This window comes from Pinus tabuliformis, chromosome X (assembly GCF_031772625.1).
Source record: "Pinus tabuliformis cultivar Carrire ecotype Pingquan chromosome X, CPIR1, whole genome shotgun sequence".
Taxonomy (NCBI): Eukaryota; Viridiplantae; Streptophyta; class Pinopsida; order Pinales; family Pinaceae; genus Pinus; species Pinus tabuliformis.
In genome coordinates, this window is record NC_142308.1 from 444,416,011 (window position 1) to 444,436,704 (window position 20,694).

Genomic DNA, 20,694 nt, shown 5'->3' on the forward strand with positions numbered 1-20,694 from the left:
TGAATTACTGGATGAATTGCATGGATCAATTTACTTCACCAAGTTGGATCTTCGTTCAGGATATCATCAAATCAGAATGAAGATTGAAGACATTCCGAAAACGACATTTAGAACTCATGAGGGTCATTATGAATTTTTGGTCATGCCTTTTGGCCTTACCAATGCACCTTCAACATTTCAAGGTTTGATGAATTCAATTTTCAAACCATTCCTTAGAAAATTTGTGTTAGTATTTTTTGATGATATACTAATCTACAGCAAGTCTTGGAAGGATCATGTTGAACATGTTGACAGGGTGCTACAACTATTGGAGGAGAAACAATTATATGCAAAAAGATCCAAATGTTTCTTTGGAGTCCAGGAGGTGGAATATTTGGGTCATATTGTATCTCATGAAGGAGTTAAGGTAGACCCTAGCAAAATTAAAGCCATTAAGGAATGGAAAATCCCCACATCCATAAAGCATCTGCGAGGATTTCTTGGGTTGACAGGGTATTATCGCAAGTTTGTTAAGAATTATGGGAGAATAGCAGCACCTCTAACAACATTATTGAAGAAAGATGCATTTTCATGGACTTCGGAAGCAACAAAGGCCTTTGAACATCTTAAAGAGGCAATGTGCCAAGCACCGGTCTTAGCTACACCGGACTTCACAAAAACCTTTATTGTGGAATGTGATGCTTCAGGAAATGGAATTGGTGCTGTTCTAATGCAAGATGAAAGACCCATTGCTTTTGAAAGTCGTCCAATCAAGGGAAAGTTTTTAAGCAAAGCTATTTATGAGAAGGAAATGTTGGCAATACTCCATGCACTTAAGAAATGGCGACCCTACCTAATGGGAAGACACTTCAAGGTAAAAACGGATCATGATAGCCTTAAATACTTTTTAGAACAAAGATTATCCTCTGAAGAGCAACAAAAGTGGGTCACAAAGATGTTGGGTTATGACTTTGAAATCATCTACAAAAAAGGGAAGCAAAATGTGGTGGCAGATGCACTCTCAAGAAAGGATGAGGATGTGGAAGCATTGTTGTGCGCCATTTCTATTATCCAACCAGATTGGATAAATGAAGCAAGGGAGGAATGGAAGAATGACGAAGAAGTGTGGGCACTTATTCGAAAGCTACAACAAGATTCCAGTACGTCTGATACATTTAGCTGGAAAAATGATTCGTTATGGTACAAAGATCGCTTATACCTCTGTAAGAATTCCCAGCTAAAACAAAAGATTCTTATGGAATTGCACACTTCTCCCTTAGGAGGGCACTCAGGATTTTTAAAAACTTACCACAGGGTTAAGAAGGAATTTTTTTGGGATGGCCTTAAATCAGATATTCAAAAGTTTGTGGCAGAATGTTTGGTTTGCCAACAAAATAAAGTTGAAACAATTAAGACACCGGGTCTATTACAACCTTTATCCATTCCAAGCCAACGTTGGGAGGAGGTTTCAATGGATTTTATCACAGGTTTACCCAAGTCTGAGGGAAAGAGTGTCATCATGGTGGTAGTTGACAGACTTACCAAGTATGCACACTTTTGTGCATTATCACATCCATTTAAAGCCAGTACAGTTTCTACTGCATTTATGGAAACAATTCAAAAGCTACATGGAAACCCAAAGATTATTGTAAGTGACAGAGATCCCATTTTCACTGGAAATTTTTGGACAGAATTATTTTCTTGTCTTGGTACTCAGTTAGCTCATAGCTCATCTTATCATCCTCAATCTGATGGGCAAACTGAGATAGTAAACAAATGTTTGGAAGGATATCTTCGTTGCTTTGTATCTGATAAACAGACACAATGGGTCAAATGGTTGCCTCTGGCTGAATGGTGGTATAACACTTCCTTCCATACAGCAACAAAAATGACCCCATTTATGGCACTTTATGGGTATCAACCACCATCCATCACATCATATTTAAGAGAAAATTCTAAGGTTCAGGCAGTGGAACATCACATCGAACATCAACAACAAGTCCTCCAACTCTTAAAGGATAACCTCGTGTTGGCACAGAATAGAATGAAACAACAGGCAGATCAACATCGCAGTGAAAGAAGTTTTGATGTAGGTGATTGGGTATTCCTACGGCTACAACCATATAAGCAAATGTCCCTCAAGCAAGCTAAGAAGGATAATAAATTATCACCAAAGTATTATGGTCCGTACAAGGTGTTGCAAAAGATTGGTACTATGGCATACAAATTGGAGCTTCCTGCAGCTTCTCGATTGCACCCAGTTTTCCATGTTTCATGTTTAAAGAAGGTTATAGGCGACAAGCTCCCAGTTCAAACAATATTGCCAGAACTTGACGAGGAAGGAAAAATTATATTGGAACCGGAAGCAGTCACAGAAACAAGAACTCGACAGCTACGAAATCGATCAATTTCAGAGTATCTTATCAAGTGGAAGAACTTATCCGCTGAAGATTCCACATGGGAGGATGAGAATTTTATGCAGAAGTATCCAGAACTGCTCAAGCGTTGAGGACAACACTTTTTTGAAGGAGAGGGGCATGTTGGGTCCCTATAATACTAGTGATTACCCCATTACTATTGTAGTTATACCCCTTATTTATATTGATGTACCCATGTAGTGCCCATATTGTTACTATTGTGCCACATAGAAGCCCACTATTGTTATTGTTGTGCCCTACAATATTATTGTTATGTAGGCTTTGATTGTATTGGGACCACTTAGACTCCTATATATAGAAAGGAGGTATTTTCATTTGTATCATCCAAGAATTGTTCATTTATGTAATGTAAAGGAGGTTGCCCCCTCGAAGAGGCTGAATTCTAAGGCGTGGATCTCTCTTTTCTATCTTTTTGTGAGCTGGTTTCATAACAATGCTCCAGATATGAGAAGTGATGGATACATGTATTATTCTAGTTCTAGTTCTGATAGGCATCATGATCATGATCATTATCATCCGTACGGGAGGAGTGATAGGGGATACTTTCTAGATAAGTTTAAGAAAGAAAATCCACCTAATTTTGATGGAGATGTGAAGAAGTCGGGAGATGCAGAGGCTTGGATACTTGGGATGAAGAAATTCTTTGACCTGCATGAGTACACAGATAATATGAAGGGAATAATAGCTATCTTCAGCTTGAGAGGTAAAGCAGACATTTGGTGGGAAGATGTGAATTCGGTTAGAGACATTAGGACAAATGACTTGACTTGGCATGAGTTCTAGAGACTTTTCAAGAAGAAGTACTTGTTAGAAAGGTACTACGATAGTAAAGCCAAAGAATTTTATGAGCTAAATATGGGATCAATGACAGATGTAGAGTACATGACTAAGTTCCTGGAGCTTTTGAGGTATGTACCATATGTTACAGATGAGAAGGCAAAAGTTCAACGATTTGTCAATGGATTTCCGTTAGCATTTAGAGATCGAATTGAGTATGATGAGCCTTGGTCACTTGAGGAAGTTATTATGAAATTGAAACATTGCTATGAATTGTCAAAGCATAAGAATGAATCTCAGCAAGGATGGAAAGGAAAAGACAAAGGTAAAGGTAAATGATACCCAAAAAGAACAAGGCCTTAAAATGTAGATGAAAAAGAAAATGTGGTACTGAAAAGAGGTTCAATGCAACTAGACAGGGACATGGGTCATAACGACAACATAGAGGTGAGGGTACTGGTCGGTTGGAGTGTTGGGCGTGCAGTAAGGACCATCTTAAGAGAGATTGTCCAGAGAATCAGGGTGGCAGGCCTCAGATATAATATAGTGTGCAGGAGGCAAAAACTGTTGGGGATGTTGGTGAGAGCATTCCTCATATTTATGCAACTTTGGATAACAAACAGGCATACCATCAGGAATCTATCATTGAGATGGATGGAATGCTTTGTGATCAAGTTATTTCAATTTTGATTGAGATTGGATCTAATTATAGTTATGTTAGTCCTTACTTGGTGGATAAGTGTGGTTTGAGGAAGGAATTGCATGCAGAATCATGGTTAGTGCAGTTGGCTACATGTACAAAGAAGCGAGTTCATCATTGGGTAAGAGGTTGTGCATTTGATTTGAATGTTATGTCTACCACAACACATTTGAATGTATTATCGTTGGGATCACACAGTATGTTGTTGGGCATGGATTGGTTGTATCTTCATAGAACCAAGGTGGATTGCTATGAAAAGGAAATTGAGTGTGTGGATGACAATGGGGAACCAAGATGTTGTGTGTGGAGCATGATTGTTCAGAGGTCTTTGTTTCAGCCAGATGTATACCCCAGGAAGTTTGTACACCCCTCCACGCGAGGGGGTGCGGGGGGGACTTGTACCCCCCGCGGGGGTTCGGGGGGGCCGATCCCCCCCGGATGGGGGGTCCGGGGGCCAGCGGTCCCCCGGCGGGGGCTCGGGGGTAGTGCCCCCGAAGCTAAAAACAAATGTAAAATTGCCTTGTAAAAGTATAGTAATTTCTAGTCAATCTGGGCCGTTCATTAGGCAGATGATCTGACGGTAGAACTTATGTTTAGTTTAGGGTTTTTTGCCCTAGAAGGCAACCCCCTCTCTTTGTATGAGGGCATTGTATTTGAGGCTAAGATATAGATGTGTATTCTGTGAGCGAGAAACAAAGAGGTGAGACTGTGAGAGAAAACAGAGGATATTACAACGGATTTGCTGTAGGTTGTGTCTCTTCATTTTGCTGGATAATAGAAAGGAAGGACTGGCTGTTCGGGGTGGACGTAGACCAAACTGGGTGAACCACGTATATCTGTGTCTCTCTTGTTTTGTGCGTTTTCTGTGTTTATATTTCTGCAATATTTTATGTGTTCCATTGCTCCATAATATATAATTTTCTAACAACTGGTATCAGAGCCGAAGGTCTATTTGGCTGATAAACTTGCAGGAAAGAAGGGTTCTTGGTTCGAGTGGGAGCAATGGCGGAAGATGGTATGTTTAGGGTCGAGAAATTTAACAGCCAAAACTTCTCGTTGTGGAAGATGCAGATGGAAGATTATCTATATTAGAAAGATCTATACCTACCATTGGGCGGAAAAACAAAGATGCCGATGGGTATGAAAGACGAAGTATGGAACCTTCTCGATAGAAAGGCACTCGGAACAATACGGTTGTGCCTTGCTGCGTCAGTCGCCCTCAACATTTCAAAGGAAACCACGACAGAAGGTTTGGTGCAGACGTTGTTGAAACTATATGAAAAACCCTCGGCATCAAACAAGGTATTTCTTATGAAACGGTTATTTAATATGAATATGTCGGAAGGTGGATCTGTTGCAAACGATTTAAATGATTTTATATAGTTACAAGTCAGTTAAGTTCTGTAGGGGTAAACTTTGATGATGAAGTTAGAGCTCTGTTATTCTTGTGCTCATTACCAGAAAGTTGGAATGGTTTGGTAATGGCCATTAGTAACTCCGTTTCTGGATCTAGTACTTTAAAGTTTGATGATGTTGGCGGTGCTATCCTTAGCGAGGAAATGCGACGGAAAAGCTCCGGTGAGACATCGGGAAATGCTTTGAGTGCAGAGTCTAGAGGAAGAAAAATGGAAAGGGGAAAGAGCTCAGGATATCACAGTAAATCAAGGAAAGGCAGATCCAAGTCCAGATCGAGGATAGTGTGCTGGAAATGTGGAAAGAAAGGACACCTAAAGAAAGACTGTAGATCTCGGAAGGGAAAAGAAGGAGATGCACAACAAGAAAACAATCATGAAGCAAATGTGACAGGTGAGGTGTTACAAGATGCTTTGATTCTTTCTTTCGAAAATATTACTGATTCCTGGGTGGTAGATTCAGGGGCTTCATTCCATGCCACACCTGATAAGAAATATTTTCATGACTATGTTCAAGGAGATTTTGGAAAAGTTCGTCTGGGTGATGATAAACCCTGTAAAATCGTTGGAATGGGTAAGGTTCTTGTAAAACAGCAGAATGGAAACCAATGGCTATTAAAGGAGGTAAGGCATGTTCCATATCTAAAGAAAAATCTGATTTCAACAGGGCAGTTAGGCGGTGAAGGTTGTGTGACAACTTTCAAAGATAAAGCTTGGAAGGTCACCAAAGGAGCCCTAGTAATAGCAAAAGGCGAAAAGGTTGGTACATTGTATTTATGCAATGGTATTTGTAACTCTGTTAATGCTTTAACTTCCAAAGGAGCAGATGCAACATTATGGCATCATAGGCTTGGACACATGAGTGAAAAGGGGATGAAGATTATTCACTCAAGGAATTTGTTGCCGGGTTTGAAGAATGTTGATTTGGACTTCTGTGAGAACTGTATTTATGGAAAACAGAGGAGAGTCAGATTTCTCAGAGTTGGGAAAGAAAAGAAGAACGAAAAATTAGAGCTTGTGCATACAGACGTATGGGGACCTGCTCAGGTATCATCTCTCGGTGGTTCTCATTTTTATGTTACCTTTATTGATGATGCAACTAGAAAAACTTGGACTTATTGTATTAAGAATAAATCTGATGTATTTGATACTTTCAAGAAATGGAAAGCTTTGGTTGAGATTGAGACAGGAAAGAAATTGAAGTGTCTTAGATCAGACAATGGAGGTGAATATTGCAGCAAAGAGTTTGATAGGTACTGTTCAGAACATGGAATTCGCAGAGAGAAGACAGTTCCAAGAACACCACAAGAAAATGGTGTCAGAAAGGATGAACAGAACAATCATGGAGCGTGCAAGGTGCATGAGATTGCATGCAGGATTGCCTTTACAGTTTTGGGCAGATGCTGGAGATACTGCTGTTTATCTAATAAACAGAGGGCCTTCAAGTTCCTTGGATGGTGGTGTTCCGGAGGAAGCATGGACAGGTAAAAAGGTAAACTACTCTTTTTTAAAGCCTTTTGGTTGTGAGGCCTTTGTCCATATTGATAAAGAAAATAGAAAAAAGCTTGAGGAAAAGTCAAAGAAATGTACCTTTATTGGATATGGTGTTAATAATTTTGGTTATCGCTTATATGATTATGAAAATCACAAAATCATTAGGAGCAGAGATGTAATATTCAATGAAAAGGTCTTGTATAAGAATCAGTTGCAGAAAAAGAAGAAAGAAAATGAAAACAAGGAATACGCAGTTCTTGATGACATCACTGAAAAGGTAAAGGTGCATGAAAATAATAATAATCAACAACAACAACCACCACAACAGCAACAGGCACCCCAAACACCTGAAAGTGGTGTTAGAAGATCTACTAGGATAAGTAGACCCCCTGAACGATACTCTCCTTCATTATATTATTTATTGTTGACTGATTCTGGTGAACCCGAATGTTATGAAGAAGCAATGCAGGTTGAAAGCAGGAAGAAGTGGGCCATGGAAGAAGAGATGGACTCCTTAATGCATAACCAGACTTGGGATTTAGTCAGGTTTTCTGCAGGAAAAACTACATTGAAGAATAAATGGGTTTACAGGCTGAAGGAAGAAGATGGAGGAAAACAGAGGTACAAAGCTAGACTTGTGGTGAAGGGGTTTGCACAAAAGAAAGGTATTGATTTTGATGAAATATTTTCTCCTGTTGTTAAAATGACTTCAATCAGAACTATTTTAAGTCTTGTAGCAGCTGAAGGTTTGCATCTTGAGCAGTTAGATGTAAAGACAACCTTTCTCCATGGGGATTTGGAGGAAGAGATATATATGCAGTAGCCACAAGGATATGAGGTGAAAGGGAAGGAGAAACTAGTGTGCAGGTTGACGAAGAGCTTGTATGGCTTAAAATAGGCTCCAAGGCAGTGGTATCTAAAATTTGACAAGTTTATGTTTGAACAAGGTTATACTAGATGTCACTCTGATCATTGTGTTTATTTGAAAAACAAAATGATGGCAACTATATTATATTGTTATTGTATTTGGATGACATGCTTGTTGCAGGATCTAACATGCAGGAAATAAATGTACTCAAAAGAAAATTGGCAAATTCATTTGCAATGAAGGATTTGGGAGCTGCAAAACAAATCCTTGGTATGAGAATAACTAGAGACAGGAAAAATCACAAATTAACATTGTCTCAGAATGAGTACATACAAAAGGTGTTGAAAAGATTTAATATGAAAAATGCAAAACCAGTTAGTACACCTTTTGCTAGCCATTTCAAACTTAGCAAGGAAATGTGCCCAAAGACCCAAGAAGACATGGATTATATGTCTAAAGTTCCATATGCATCAGCAGTTGGAAGCTTAATGTATGTAATGGTCTGCACAAGGCCTAATATTGCACATGCAGTGGGAGTTGTAAGCAGGTACATGAAAAATCCAGGAAAGGAACATTGGATGGCAGTGAAATGGATTCTCAGATATTTGAAAGGTACCACAAATCAAGCATTATGCTTTTGTGGTTCAAACATTTCTCTACAGGGATATGTTGATGCAGATATGGCAGGTGACAGAGATAACAGAAGGAGCACTACAGGATATGTATTTACTCTTGGAGGAACAACTGCCAGTTGAGTTTCAAAAATCCAAAGTGTTGTTGCACTTTCAACAACAGAAGCAGAGTATGTTGCTGCTACAGAGGCTAGTAAAGAAATGATTTGGTTACAAAGGTTTATGGGTGAATTGAGTAAGGAGCCTGATATGGGCACGTTATACAATGATAGCCAAAGTGCCATTCATCTTGCAAAGAACTCAGCATTTCATTCTAGGACTAAACACATACAGCTCAAGTACCATTTCATACGATCAGTGTTGGAAGATGGAGAGTTGAAGCTCGAAAAGATACACACTAGCCAGAATCCTGCAGATATGCTAACAAAATTTGTAACCAGGGAGAAACTGAGAATATGCTCAGATTCAATTGGTCTTTAAGGATGACAATGAAGATGAGAAACAACCAGGTCCAAAGAGGAGTCATTGTCCAGCAAATGAAGTAGTTGTGGAGTTTCTACAATCATTCTCCAAGTGGGAGATTGTTGTGTGTGGAGCATGATTGTTCAGAGGTCTTTGTTTCAGCCGGATGTATACCCCAGGAAGTTTGTACACCCCTCCACGCGGGGGTTCGGGGGGGGCCGATCCCCCTCGGCTGGGGGGTCCGGGGGCTAGCGTCCCCCTGCGGGGGCTCGGGGGCAACGCCCCCGAAGCTAAAAACAAATGTAAAATTGCCTTGTAAAAGTATAGTAATTTCTAGTCAATCTAGGCCGTTCATTAGGCAGATGATCTGACGGTATAACTTATGTTTAGTTTAGGGTTTTTTGCCCTAGAAGGCAACCCCCTCTCTTTGTATGAGGGCATTGTATTTGAGGCTGAGATATATATGTGTATTATGTGAGTGAGAAATAGAGAGGTGAGACTGTGAGAGAAAACATAGGATATTATAGCGGATTTGCTGTAGGTTGTGTCTCTTCATTTTGCTGGATAATAGAAAGGAAGGACTAGCTGTTCGGGGTGGACGTAGCCCAAACTGGGTGAACCACGTATATCTGTGTCTCTCTTATTTTTTGCGTTTTCTGTGTTTATATTTCTGCAATATTTTATGTGTTCCATTGCTCCGTAATATATAATTTTCTAACACAAGAGTCTTGTAGGGAAAGAAGAAAGCCACATCAGTTAGGATGGTGACAACTATGTAGGCAAAGCGTAGTCATAGAAAATGATGTGTGTTATGTGCAGTGCATATTTATAGTGACAAAGGTAAGGAAGTTGAGGATGTAGATGTTTTGAACAGATATCCAGTTCTACAACAGTTTCAGTTTGTGTTTCCCAAAGAGATCTAAGAGTTACCACCTCACAGGGAAGTATAATTTTCTATTGAGTTAATTCTAGGGGCAGATCCAACATCAAAATCACCTTACAGGATGAGCACACCTGAGTTGGTAGAGTTGAAGGAAATGTTGGACAAGGGGTACGTTAGGCCAAGTGTACCACCTTGGGGCACACCGATATTGTTTGTGAAGAAGAAAGATGGTACTCTCAGATTATCCATTGACTATAGGTAGTTGAACAAAGTGACTATCAAGAGCAGTTATCCGTTACCAAGGATTGATGACTTGTTCGATCAGTTGAAGGGAGCAGAAATGTTCTCGAAGATTGATTTGAGATCCATATATCATCAGGTATGCATCAAAGAGGAGGACATTTACAAGGCAACTTTTCAGGCCATGTATGGACATTATGAGTATTTTGTAGTTTCATTTGGTTTGACTAGTGCTCCAGCTACATTTATGTGCTTGATGAATAGTGTGTTGCATCCTTATTTGTATTAGTTTGTTATTGTGTTCATTGATGACATATTGGTATATTCTAAAAATGAGGAAGAGCATGTTGAGCATTTAGTAGTAGTATTGAGATTGCTGAGAGAGCATTAGTTGTATGTTAAGCTCAACAAGTGCAGTTTCTTTCAGACTGAGGTACATTACTTGTGACATGTTGTCTCCAAGGAGGGCATTGTAGTAGATCTAGGAAAGATAAGGGCCATCATGGAGTGGGTAGCTCCCAGATATGTGGATGAGGTGAGATCTTTCATGGGGTTGACAGGCTATTATAGGAGGTTCATTAGGAACTTCTCATAGATTGCTTATCCTATTACATCATTGCAGAGGAAAAGTTAGAAGTTTGAATGTACCGAGGAGTGTGAGGCCAATTTTGAGCATCTTAATCAGTTGTTGACACATGCACCAATGCTAAAGATTGTAGATCCGGACAAAAAGTTTGTAGTATACACAAATGCTTGCAAGAGAGGACTTGGTGGGGTCCTTATGCAGGATGGATAGGTGGTATGCTATGAGTCACGAAAAATAAATGAGCACAAGCAGAACTACCTGTAACATGATCTTGAGTTATCAATGATCATACATGCAGTGAATATGTGGAGGCACTATCTTCTTGAAAAGAGGTTTGTGATGATAAGTGATCACATTGGGTTGAGGTATTTTTTGGACCAACTGAATATCAATGCCCGATAGGTTAGATGGTTGGCCATGATTAGCGAGTTTGATTTTGAGATCATATACATCAAGGGAAAATAGAACATGGTGGCAGACGCTCTTAGCATGATGGTAGACTACAAAGACTCTTCCTATGAATCAAATTAGCAGCGTGGTGTTGGGTACTCTTCTGATTTGGTAGACACATTGAGAAGCTTGAGGGAATAAATAAGGAGTTGTAAGGCAGACAGTGACAAAATCATATAGGCATAAGAGAAACAAGTTGAGTTCAATGCTATACTTCTCCAGAGTTTGTTAGAATTGCAGTGACAAGCGCCACTTCAGATCATCCATGGACATGAGGAAAAAACTAAAGGGGCATATGGCAGTAGGTCTCATGGTGGTTACATATTGATAGAGATGACACTGTTAGAGATGACATATTTTTGGATACTTTGAATATGAGACGTGATGGATACAAAATGACTAGCAAGATGGTAGACTAAAAAGACTCTCCCTATGAATCAGATGAGTAGCATGGTGTTGGGCACTCTTCTGATTTGGCAGAAACATTGAGAAGCTTGAAGGAAGAAATAAGGAGTTGTAAGGAAGACAATGACAAAATCATACATGCACAAGAGAAACAAGCTGAGGTTAATGCTATATTTCTCCAGAGTTTTTCAGAATTGTAGCGATAAGGGCCACTTCAGATCAACCATGGACAGGAGGACAAAACTAATGGGGCATATGGTAGTATGTCTCATGGTGGTTACAGATCAGATAGAGATGACACTATTAGAGATGGAAGATTGTTGGATGCTCCATATATGGGAGGTGACGGATACATTTATTATTCTAGTTTTGGTTATGACATGCATCATGCTTGTCATTGTTATCATCCATATGGGATGAGTGATAGGGGATACTTGCCAGATAAGTTTAAGAAAGAAAATCCACCTAATTTTGATGGAGATGTGAAGAAGTCGGAAGATGCTGAGGCTTGGATACTTGGGATGAAGAAATTCTTTGAGCTGCATGAGTACACATATAATATGAAGGGAATAATAGCTATCTTCAACTTGAGAGGTAAAGCAGACATTTGGTGGGAAGATGTGAAGTGGGTTAGAGAAACTAAGAAAAATGACTTGACTTGGCATGAGTTCCAGAGGATTTTCAAGAAGAAGTACTTGTCAAAAAGGTACTATGATAGTAAAGCCAAAGAATTCTATGAGCTAAAGATGGGATCAATGACATATGAAGAGTACATGACTAACTTCCTCGAGCTATTGAGGTATGTACCGTATGTTACAGATGAGAAGGCTCAAGTTCAACGATTTGTCAGTGGATTTACATTAGCGTTTAGAGATCAGATTGAGTATGATGAGCCTCGGTCACTTGAGGAAGTTATTGGGAAATTGAAACATTGCTATGAATAGACAAAGCGTAAGAATGAATCTCAGCAAGGATGGAAAGGAAAAGACAAAGGTAAAGGTAAATGACAACCGAAAAGAGCAAGGTCTCATAATGTAGATGAAAAAGAAAATGTGGTACTGCAAAAGAGGTTCAATGCAGCTAGACAGGGACATGGGTCATAAAAACAACATAGAGGTGAGGGTATTAGTCAGTTGGAGTTTTGGACATGTAGTAAGGAGCATCTTAAGAGAGATTGTTAAGATAATTAAAGTGGTAGGCCTCAGATATATAGTGCACAGGAGGCACAAACTGTTGGGGATGTTGGTCAAAGCATTCCTCATATTTATGCGGCATTGGATAACAAATAGACATACCATCACACATCTATCATTTAGATGGATGGTAAGATTTGCGATCAAGTTATTTCTATTTTGATTGACACTAGATCTAATTATAGTTATGTTAGTCCTGACTTGGTGGATAAGTGTGGTTTGAGGAAGGAATTGCATGCATAATCTTGTTTAGTACAATTGGCTACAGGTACAAAGACGCGAGTTCATCATTGGGTAAGAGCTTGTGCATTTGATTTGAATGCTATGTCTACTGAAGCACATTTGAATGTATTACCGTTGGGATCACATAGTATGTTGTTGGGCATGGATTGGTTGTATCTTCATAGAACCAAGGTGGATTTTTATGAAAAAGAAAATGAGTGTGTGGATGACAACGGGGAACCAAGAGTCTTGTAGGGAAAGAAGAAAACCACATCAGTTAGGATGGTGACAACTATGCAGGCAAAGCATAGTCACAGAAAATGATGTGTGTTATTTGTAGTGCATATTTATAGTGACAAAGGTAAGGAAGTTGAGGATGCAGATGTTTTGAACAGATACCCAGTTCTACAACAGTTCCAGGATGTGTTTCCCGAAGAGATATAAGAGTTGCCACCTCACAGAGAAGTAGAATTTTCTATTGAGTTAGTGCCAGGGGCAAATCCAACATCAAAAGCACCTTACGGGATGAGAACACCTGAGTTGGTAGAGTTGAAGTTGCATTTGAAGGAAATGTTCGACAAGGGGTACATTAGGCCAAGTGTATCACCTTGGGGCGCATCGATATCTTTTGTGAAGAAGAAAGATGATACTCTCATATTATCCATTGATTATAGGTAGTTGAAAAAAGTGACCATCAAGAACATGTATATGTTACCGAGGATTGATGAATTGTTCGATCAGTTGAAGTGAGCAACAATGTTCTCAAAGATTGATTTGAGATCCAGATATCGTCAAGTATGCATCAAAGAGGAGGACATTTACAAGACAACTTTTCAGACTAGGTATGGACATTGTGAGTTTGTTGTAGTTCCATTTGTTTTGACTAATTCTTGAGCTACATTTATGTGCTTGATGAATAGTGTGTTGCGTCCGTATTTAGATAAGTTTGCTATTATGTTCATTGGTGACATATTGGTATATTCTAAAAATGAGGAAGAGCATGGTGAGCATTTAGTAGCAGTATTGATATTGTTGAGAGAGCATCAATTGTATGTTAAGCTCAACAAGTGCATTTTCTTTGAGACTGAGGTACATTACTTGGGACATGTTGTCTCCAAGGAGGGCATTGCAGTAGATCTAGAAAGGATAAGGGCCATCATGGAGTGGGTAACTCCTAGAAATGTGGATGAGGTGAGATATTTCATGGGGTTGGCAAGTTATTTCATGAGGTTTATTAGGAACTTCTCACAGATTGCTATCCTATTACATCATTGCAGAGGAAAAGTAAGATTTTTGAATGGAACAAGGAGTGTGAGGTCAGTTTTGAGCATCTTAAGCAGTTGTTGACACATGCACCAATGCTAAAGATTGCAAATCCGGATAGGGAGTTTGTAGTATGCATAGATGCTTTCAAGAGAGCACTTGGTTGGGTACTTATGTAGGATGGATAGGTGGTATGCTATGAGTCATACTAAACGAGCACAAGCAGGACTACCTGTAACATGATCTTGAGTTATCAACGATCATACGTTCGGTGAAGATGTGGAGGCACTATCTTTTTGGTAGGAGGTTTGTGCTAATAAGTGATCACATTGGGTTGGGGTATTTGTTTCACCAACTGAATATGAAAGTTTGATAGGCTAGATGGTTGGCCACGATTAACGAGTTTGATTTTGAGATCAAGTACATCAAAGGGTAAAGAGAACAAGGTGGTAGATGCTCTTAGTAGGTGGATACAGGTAAATCACTTATCAACTATGAGCTCCTATGGGACAGACTTACATGATAGGATCTTACATGCAGGACAACAAGATATCAGGTATATGGAGATTGTGCACAAGTTACAACATAGTACAGGTATAAGTATAAGTACATGTAGTAGTATAGGTATAGGTACATGTAGTGGTACATGTGAAAGAGCATAGGATGTGGACTATTGTCTTACAATGGACGAATTGGTTAGATTCAGAGACATGACATATGTGCGAGATAGTAGTGAGCTCAAGAAGGTGATCTTGAGGGAGTTTCATGAGAAACATTATTCAGGTCACCCAGCCTATTAAAAGACATTAACAATAGTGAAGAAATTTTATTATTGGTCGAATCTGAAGAAGGATGTAGCGAAGTTTGTGTCTAGGTGTTTTGATTGTCAGCGTGTGAAGGCAGAGTGTAAGCATCTAGGTGGAATTCTACAATAGATTGTGATTACCGAATGGAAATTGGAGGTCATTTCCATGGACTTTGTCTCAGGTTTACTAAGGACAGTGAGACAAATGATTCCATCATGGTTATCTTGGATAGGTTGACGAAGGTTGCACACTTCATTCTAGTGAAGTCTACATTCTTAGCTAGTGATGTAGCATATGTATTCATTAGAGATGCAGTCATATTGCATGGAGTTTCAAGGAATATTGTGTTAGACAGGGATGCAAAGTTCACTTCCAAGTTTTGGAAGGAGTTGTTCGCAGGTTTGGGCACAGATTTGGCCTTCAGTACAACTTATCATCCACAGATAGATGGACATACTGAGAAGGTCAACATGATATTGGAGGACATGTTGAGGATGTGCGTGATGCATCAAAAATGGAAATGGGAAGAGTATCTTCCATTGGTAGAGTTCGCTTATAACAATGGGTATTAGGAATCTTTGAAGATGAGTTCGTTTGAGGCATTGTATGGATGGAGTTGCAATACTTCCATCAGTTGGAGCGATCCACTTAACAGGGTGTTGATTGGACCAGACATGTTGGCGGACATCGAACAAAAAATGTAGGTTATAAAGAAGAATCTAAAGGAAACACAAGATATGAAGAAGAGATATGCACATCGAAACATGTTGTTTAAGGAGTTCCAGGTTAGGGAACATGTGTACTTGTGCATCAAACTAAAGAAGAGCTCCTTATGGATTGGATCATGTGCCAAGCTAGCACCATGGATTTGTGGACCCTTCAATATTGTTGAAAGGATTGGGCTAGTAGCCTATCAACTTGCACTACCTCCGATAGTGAAAGTCCATGATGGTTTCCATGTGTCATTGCTTAAGAAGTATGCTAAAGATGTTGATCATGTGATTGACTGGTCTGTATTGCAGGTGGAACTAGATAGAGAATTCCAGCTGGAGCCTTAGTGTATATTGGAGAAAAAGGTGCTCATGCTCCAGAACCGAGCAATCAAGTAGGTTAAAGTGCTTGGAAGCACTTTGGGCCCAATGAAGCTACATGGGAGATGGCAGATCAGATGCGGGCTATGTATCCTTCATTGTTTTTTGGTTGAGGCAAAGCAATTTTTGTATCGTATTTTGGTATATGTTTTGGTACATGTTTGGTAATGTTTTGGTATATGTATATATGTATATGGATGTAAATACCGTCATAAGCTAAGTTATAAAGCTCCAATAAGCGGTATGGGTGGCACCTCATTATGTTGTCATGTTGGTTTGCTTTTTAGCAAGGTGATCATTGTAAATAATGCATCAAGCTATGTTATAAAACTCCATGGGTAGTATGTTTTCCTTTCAGTGGTTTTGCTGAGGTATAGGTGTGGTTGAACATTGAGGATGGTGTCCCCCAAGGGGTTCTGTAACAACCCTGGTGAAAATTCCATGTAATAAAAGTTAATAAAGGAAAAATAATAACCACGATTGATGGGGCACTTGTTCCAAGATGAATGTTGGGCAAGACATCCTAGTGTGGGTGCTCATTTCGTTTATTATGGCTAAGGAAATTGGCTAAGGATTTGCAAAAGAAAATTGACATTTTTGGCACATTTATTTTTGAAAATAATGGAAATTAGGAGAAAAGGAGGGTGAAATGTCACATGTTGCATGTAAGGAGGAAAATGAAGGAAAATAATGGAAAATGAAGAAAATAGAGGCCCAATTGATAAAAAGGCTTCTAAGGATCAGTTTGTAACCTTTTGTCAATTCAGTTTTGGAGCTCTCTCATTATTCTCTCTCTCTCTCTCACTCTTGGACACTTAGAGTTCTCTTGGAGCATTTTGGCATTGGATCAAGAAAGGCAAAGAAGGAAAGAGGAAGCATGTATCAAGCAAGGAAGAGCAGGATCAAGCAACTACAACAATATTCTTTGCAGGTATCAATTTTCATGTGTATTTTCTTTTCTAGATCTGGCATGCATGGTATTCCATATGGTTATTTTGTTGTTATGGCATGGGTTTTTCTAGGTGTGACAATATTTTCAGCATAGCCTTTCCATTTCTAGATAGCCATGGTGTGATGGGGTTCTCATGCTTTGGTTGAGCTCGATTTCCAGATGGATTCGAAGCTAAGTGCGGTGGATCTCCAAATGATAGAGCACATGGCTTAGTGGTCCCTGAACCAGAATATGGATCACGGTAAAACCACTGGCATAGTAACCCCTAAGCCAGACTATGGGTTGTGGTAAAGCTAGAATAATGTTGCCTTAGTGGGCCTAGGAATCCTTTCCGGTGAAAGGCAGGATATATGGTAAATCCAAGAGGTGTATTACTCTCTGTTGGGCCTTGTAATCCCAGGTTTGGATATATGGTAAAGACTGGAGAGTGGGTCTTGGTTTAGGGCCTAATGATCTGGTGTGCATTGCGGTAAAGCCCGAGAGACTAGAAGATAGGAAAATTCCTCACAGTGTAGGTGGAGAAATCTGGTGGCATCCACGCTTGTTTGGCCTAGTGATCTGGTGGAGATCATGGTAAAGCCTGTTATTACATGTTCATTATGTTGGCCTAGTGATCCAGGATGGATTACTGTAAAGCCTAGTTTCTAGATGAGGGTGAGGTGGTTTAGCCTCAGGATGCCCTGATTGGTTCCTTCGCTTTGATTCCCACATTTATGCTTGGAATATGGCATGAGGGTGAATGGATGAAGAGAGGTTTGGCTTAGCCATTCTATGGTCGGGTGGAACATGGTAGTCCCATCCAAAGTTTCGACTTTGCATCATCAATATGAGGTTATTTCTCCTTGTATTTCTATGAGTATTATACTGGTTTATATATGGATCATATGGCTGTGATTTCCTTGGTATTTCTATTGCTATTATGCTGGTTATGTATATATTTTATGATAGTGGGTATGTATGGCTCTCACCATGTTTTTACTGGTAAATGGATGAACAATGTATTTATGAATTGATAAATGATAATGCAACAAATGATATAAGGGAACAATTCTTCATAGCGATTCTCATATAATTATGAGACCCCTATGCTTAAATATATTGTTTACACCTATAGATTACATATTTGTGATATGTTTGACGAAATGCCTGTTATGGCTAGTAGGGGTCCGATTAAGGGCTTGTTCAAGTATTTTCATTTGCATAATTGTTTCCTTGTTATCTTTCTATTCTGAAGGTGTCATTCAATTTTGGGCAGTGACCTAGGCTCTGGGCCTGAAAAAGTGACTCAAATCTCGAGGATGTTGGCATAACACTGAGCAAAATAGTTCTTGGATGTTGACATGCCTTGTCATGAGAGCGTCTAGAGCCTCCTAGACGCTGACAAGCCTATAACATGAGAGTGTCCAGAGGTCAAGTGGTCAAAAACTTCAGTGGGACCTAGGGGATAGCTGCTTGAGTGGCTGGGATGGTTCCTAGGAGTCCCGTAGCTTATGTGGAAGGTCTGTATGTTCTGTTTCCATCGATTCCACTTCCTTAAGGTCACATATGAGGTTGAATCCAATCATAGTAGCCTCTCGTTGCATGTTTACCCCAGTTGGCTGGTTACTTGGGTAGATGTGGGAGGAGGGTGTTACATATGCGTTGAAATGTGTGACGTTTGTTTGTGCATATGGTGTTTGTAGCATCCATCAATAATAATCTAAAGGAAAATTAGCAACATACTGATCATACTAGAAGGGCTGAGTATAACAACCAAAAATATTTTCAACAGTTGATATGCTTGATTTCCCGTGAATGTATTATCTTTGGGGCCATTCTCTTTCTATCGTAATGTGTATGGATGTTGCTTGTTATGGATGTGATATCTGATGTATTTAAGATATATGAATGTTAAAAAGGCGAGAAGTTAAATAGGGTTAGGATATGTTGCATTGTTATGCATATTGGAAATATGTTATATGTAGGTATATGCATATAGTATGTGGAGCATGTGTATACTATTACATGTTGATTGAAGAAGATAGAGGATAAAATAGATTTTTGTTTGCATGGACCCCTACAACTGAGTGCGCAAGGCAGGTCGAGTCTGTAACCATTGGAATAATCAATAAAGAGAAGTTTTGCTATAATTATATGTATCTTTTCCTAGTTTAATGCATGATTGGATATATTTTGCAAATACATTGTTTATTTACTACGTGATCGTGTATGAATGCTTTGTATTGCTAATTATAAGACCTTCAAGTAGGAAAAGGTAGTTAATTAATACTGGAAGATAAATAAGATCTCGTGTAATAGTGCAAAGCGTGACACAACCCCTGGTTAGGGCTGCACGAAGGCAGGGTATCAGGCCGCGAGGAACGGAAGGTGCGCGAAGCCACCTACGCGTAGGAACAAACAAAGGACCAGTCAAACCTCTCAAACATCTCAAGGGTGCAGAAACCTGGTTCTAGCACCCTCTCATACTACTTTAGGTGAGACCTCAGTCCGCGCTCCGCGGAACGTTGCCGAAAGGGCCAGTAGTACACGGATTTGTTTGGCTAATTAACTTCGAACCTGGGTCAGGACCCAACAAGTCAACAAATGGTTCCGTTGCCAGGACCGGGATTGCATAGAGATGTCTGATGTTGTATAACTAGAATCTGATAAAGAAAGGAATTGAAGAGTGGTTGGACAGAAATATTCACAAATTTGCGGCGCAGGAAAATAGGAATCTGTGACTATGAAAGGAAGAGTGGTTAGATTTTTACTTGTATACAGAGATCCATGAAATTTTCTTTACATCCTTCCCTACTGAGTTGTATGAGTGGATCGTGAAGCTAGCAGATAGCCAAGGAAGGTGTAAACTCGGCAAACCTATTGCGTGGACTCTATAATTGGTGCGCAGATTGGAAGCATTGGAAGATAAGATCACGCGCGCTGTCGATCATTGGCTTGATTGAATCATAGGAGGATTCATCACCAAATTCATGGTAGATACTTTAGTCAGCTATAGCGAGGCAGGATGACGCTTCCTCAAGGGACCGTGAGGTAAGTACGTTAAATATTTGAACACACGGATTAAAATGCTACTCTGTGAAAAACGGGTTATGCGAATAAATTGATGTTTGGGGCTATGTGGAGTGGGAGAATCTACAGAAATGAAGGTAGCATAGAACTATAAACTAGCCCCTTGATTTCACCTCTGCGAGGGAACGAAGAAGAGTTCACGAAGGTTTTGCCAAGAAGTGCGATCAATCTGATAAGGCAGAGAATTTTGCGCATACCACCCCCATCCACACCACCACCAGTTTCACTGTCTTCACCCCCGACTTCGCCCATACCACCTCCGCCACCACTGCGAAGCAGTATGGCCAGTGCGATAAAGCTATTAGTCTTCAAGGGAGTAGGGAATGAAGATTTAGACCAGTTTTGGTTTGTGATAAAAGCTGTATGGGAAGCACAGGGTGTCACAGATGACAATATAAATAAGGCAAAGTTGGTCAACGCTTTGCAGGATCGTGCGCTCACTTGGTACATTAAGCATTCCAATGACAATCCAAATGCGGGGATAGCGGATATCCAAGCTACGCTAAACAAATAATTTAGTAGGCCAAAATCAAAGGCACAATCGATCATTGGATTCAAGGAAATCACAATTCTACTAGGCGAAACCCCGTGGGAGTTGGATCAAAGACTGAAGTGCACAATTCGCGAAGCGAACATGACATTAACAGATGGGCAACACCGCAAATGGTTTGTAGCATCATTAACACCACATCTACGGAATGCGCTGTCGCAACAAAGGCTAACCACTCAGGCTGAGGCTTTGGAGGTCGCAATGAGATTGCACGAGACTTCG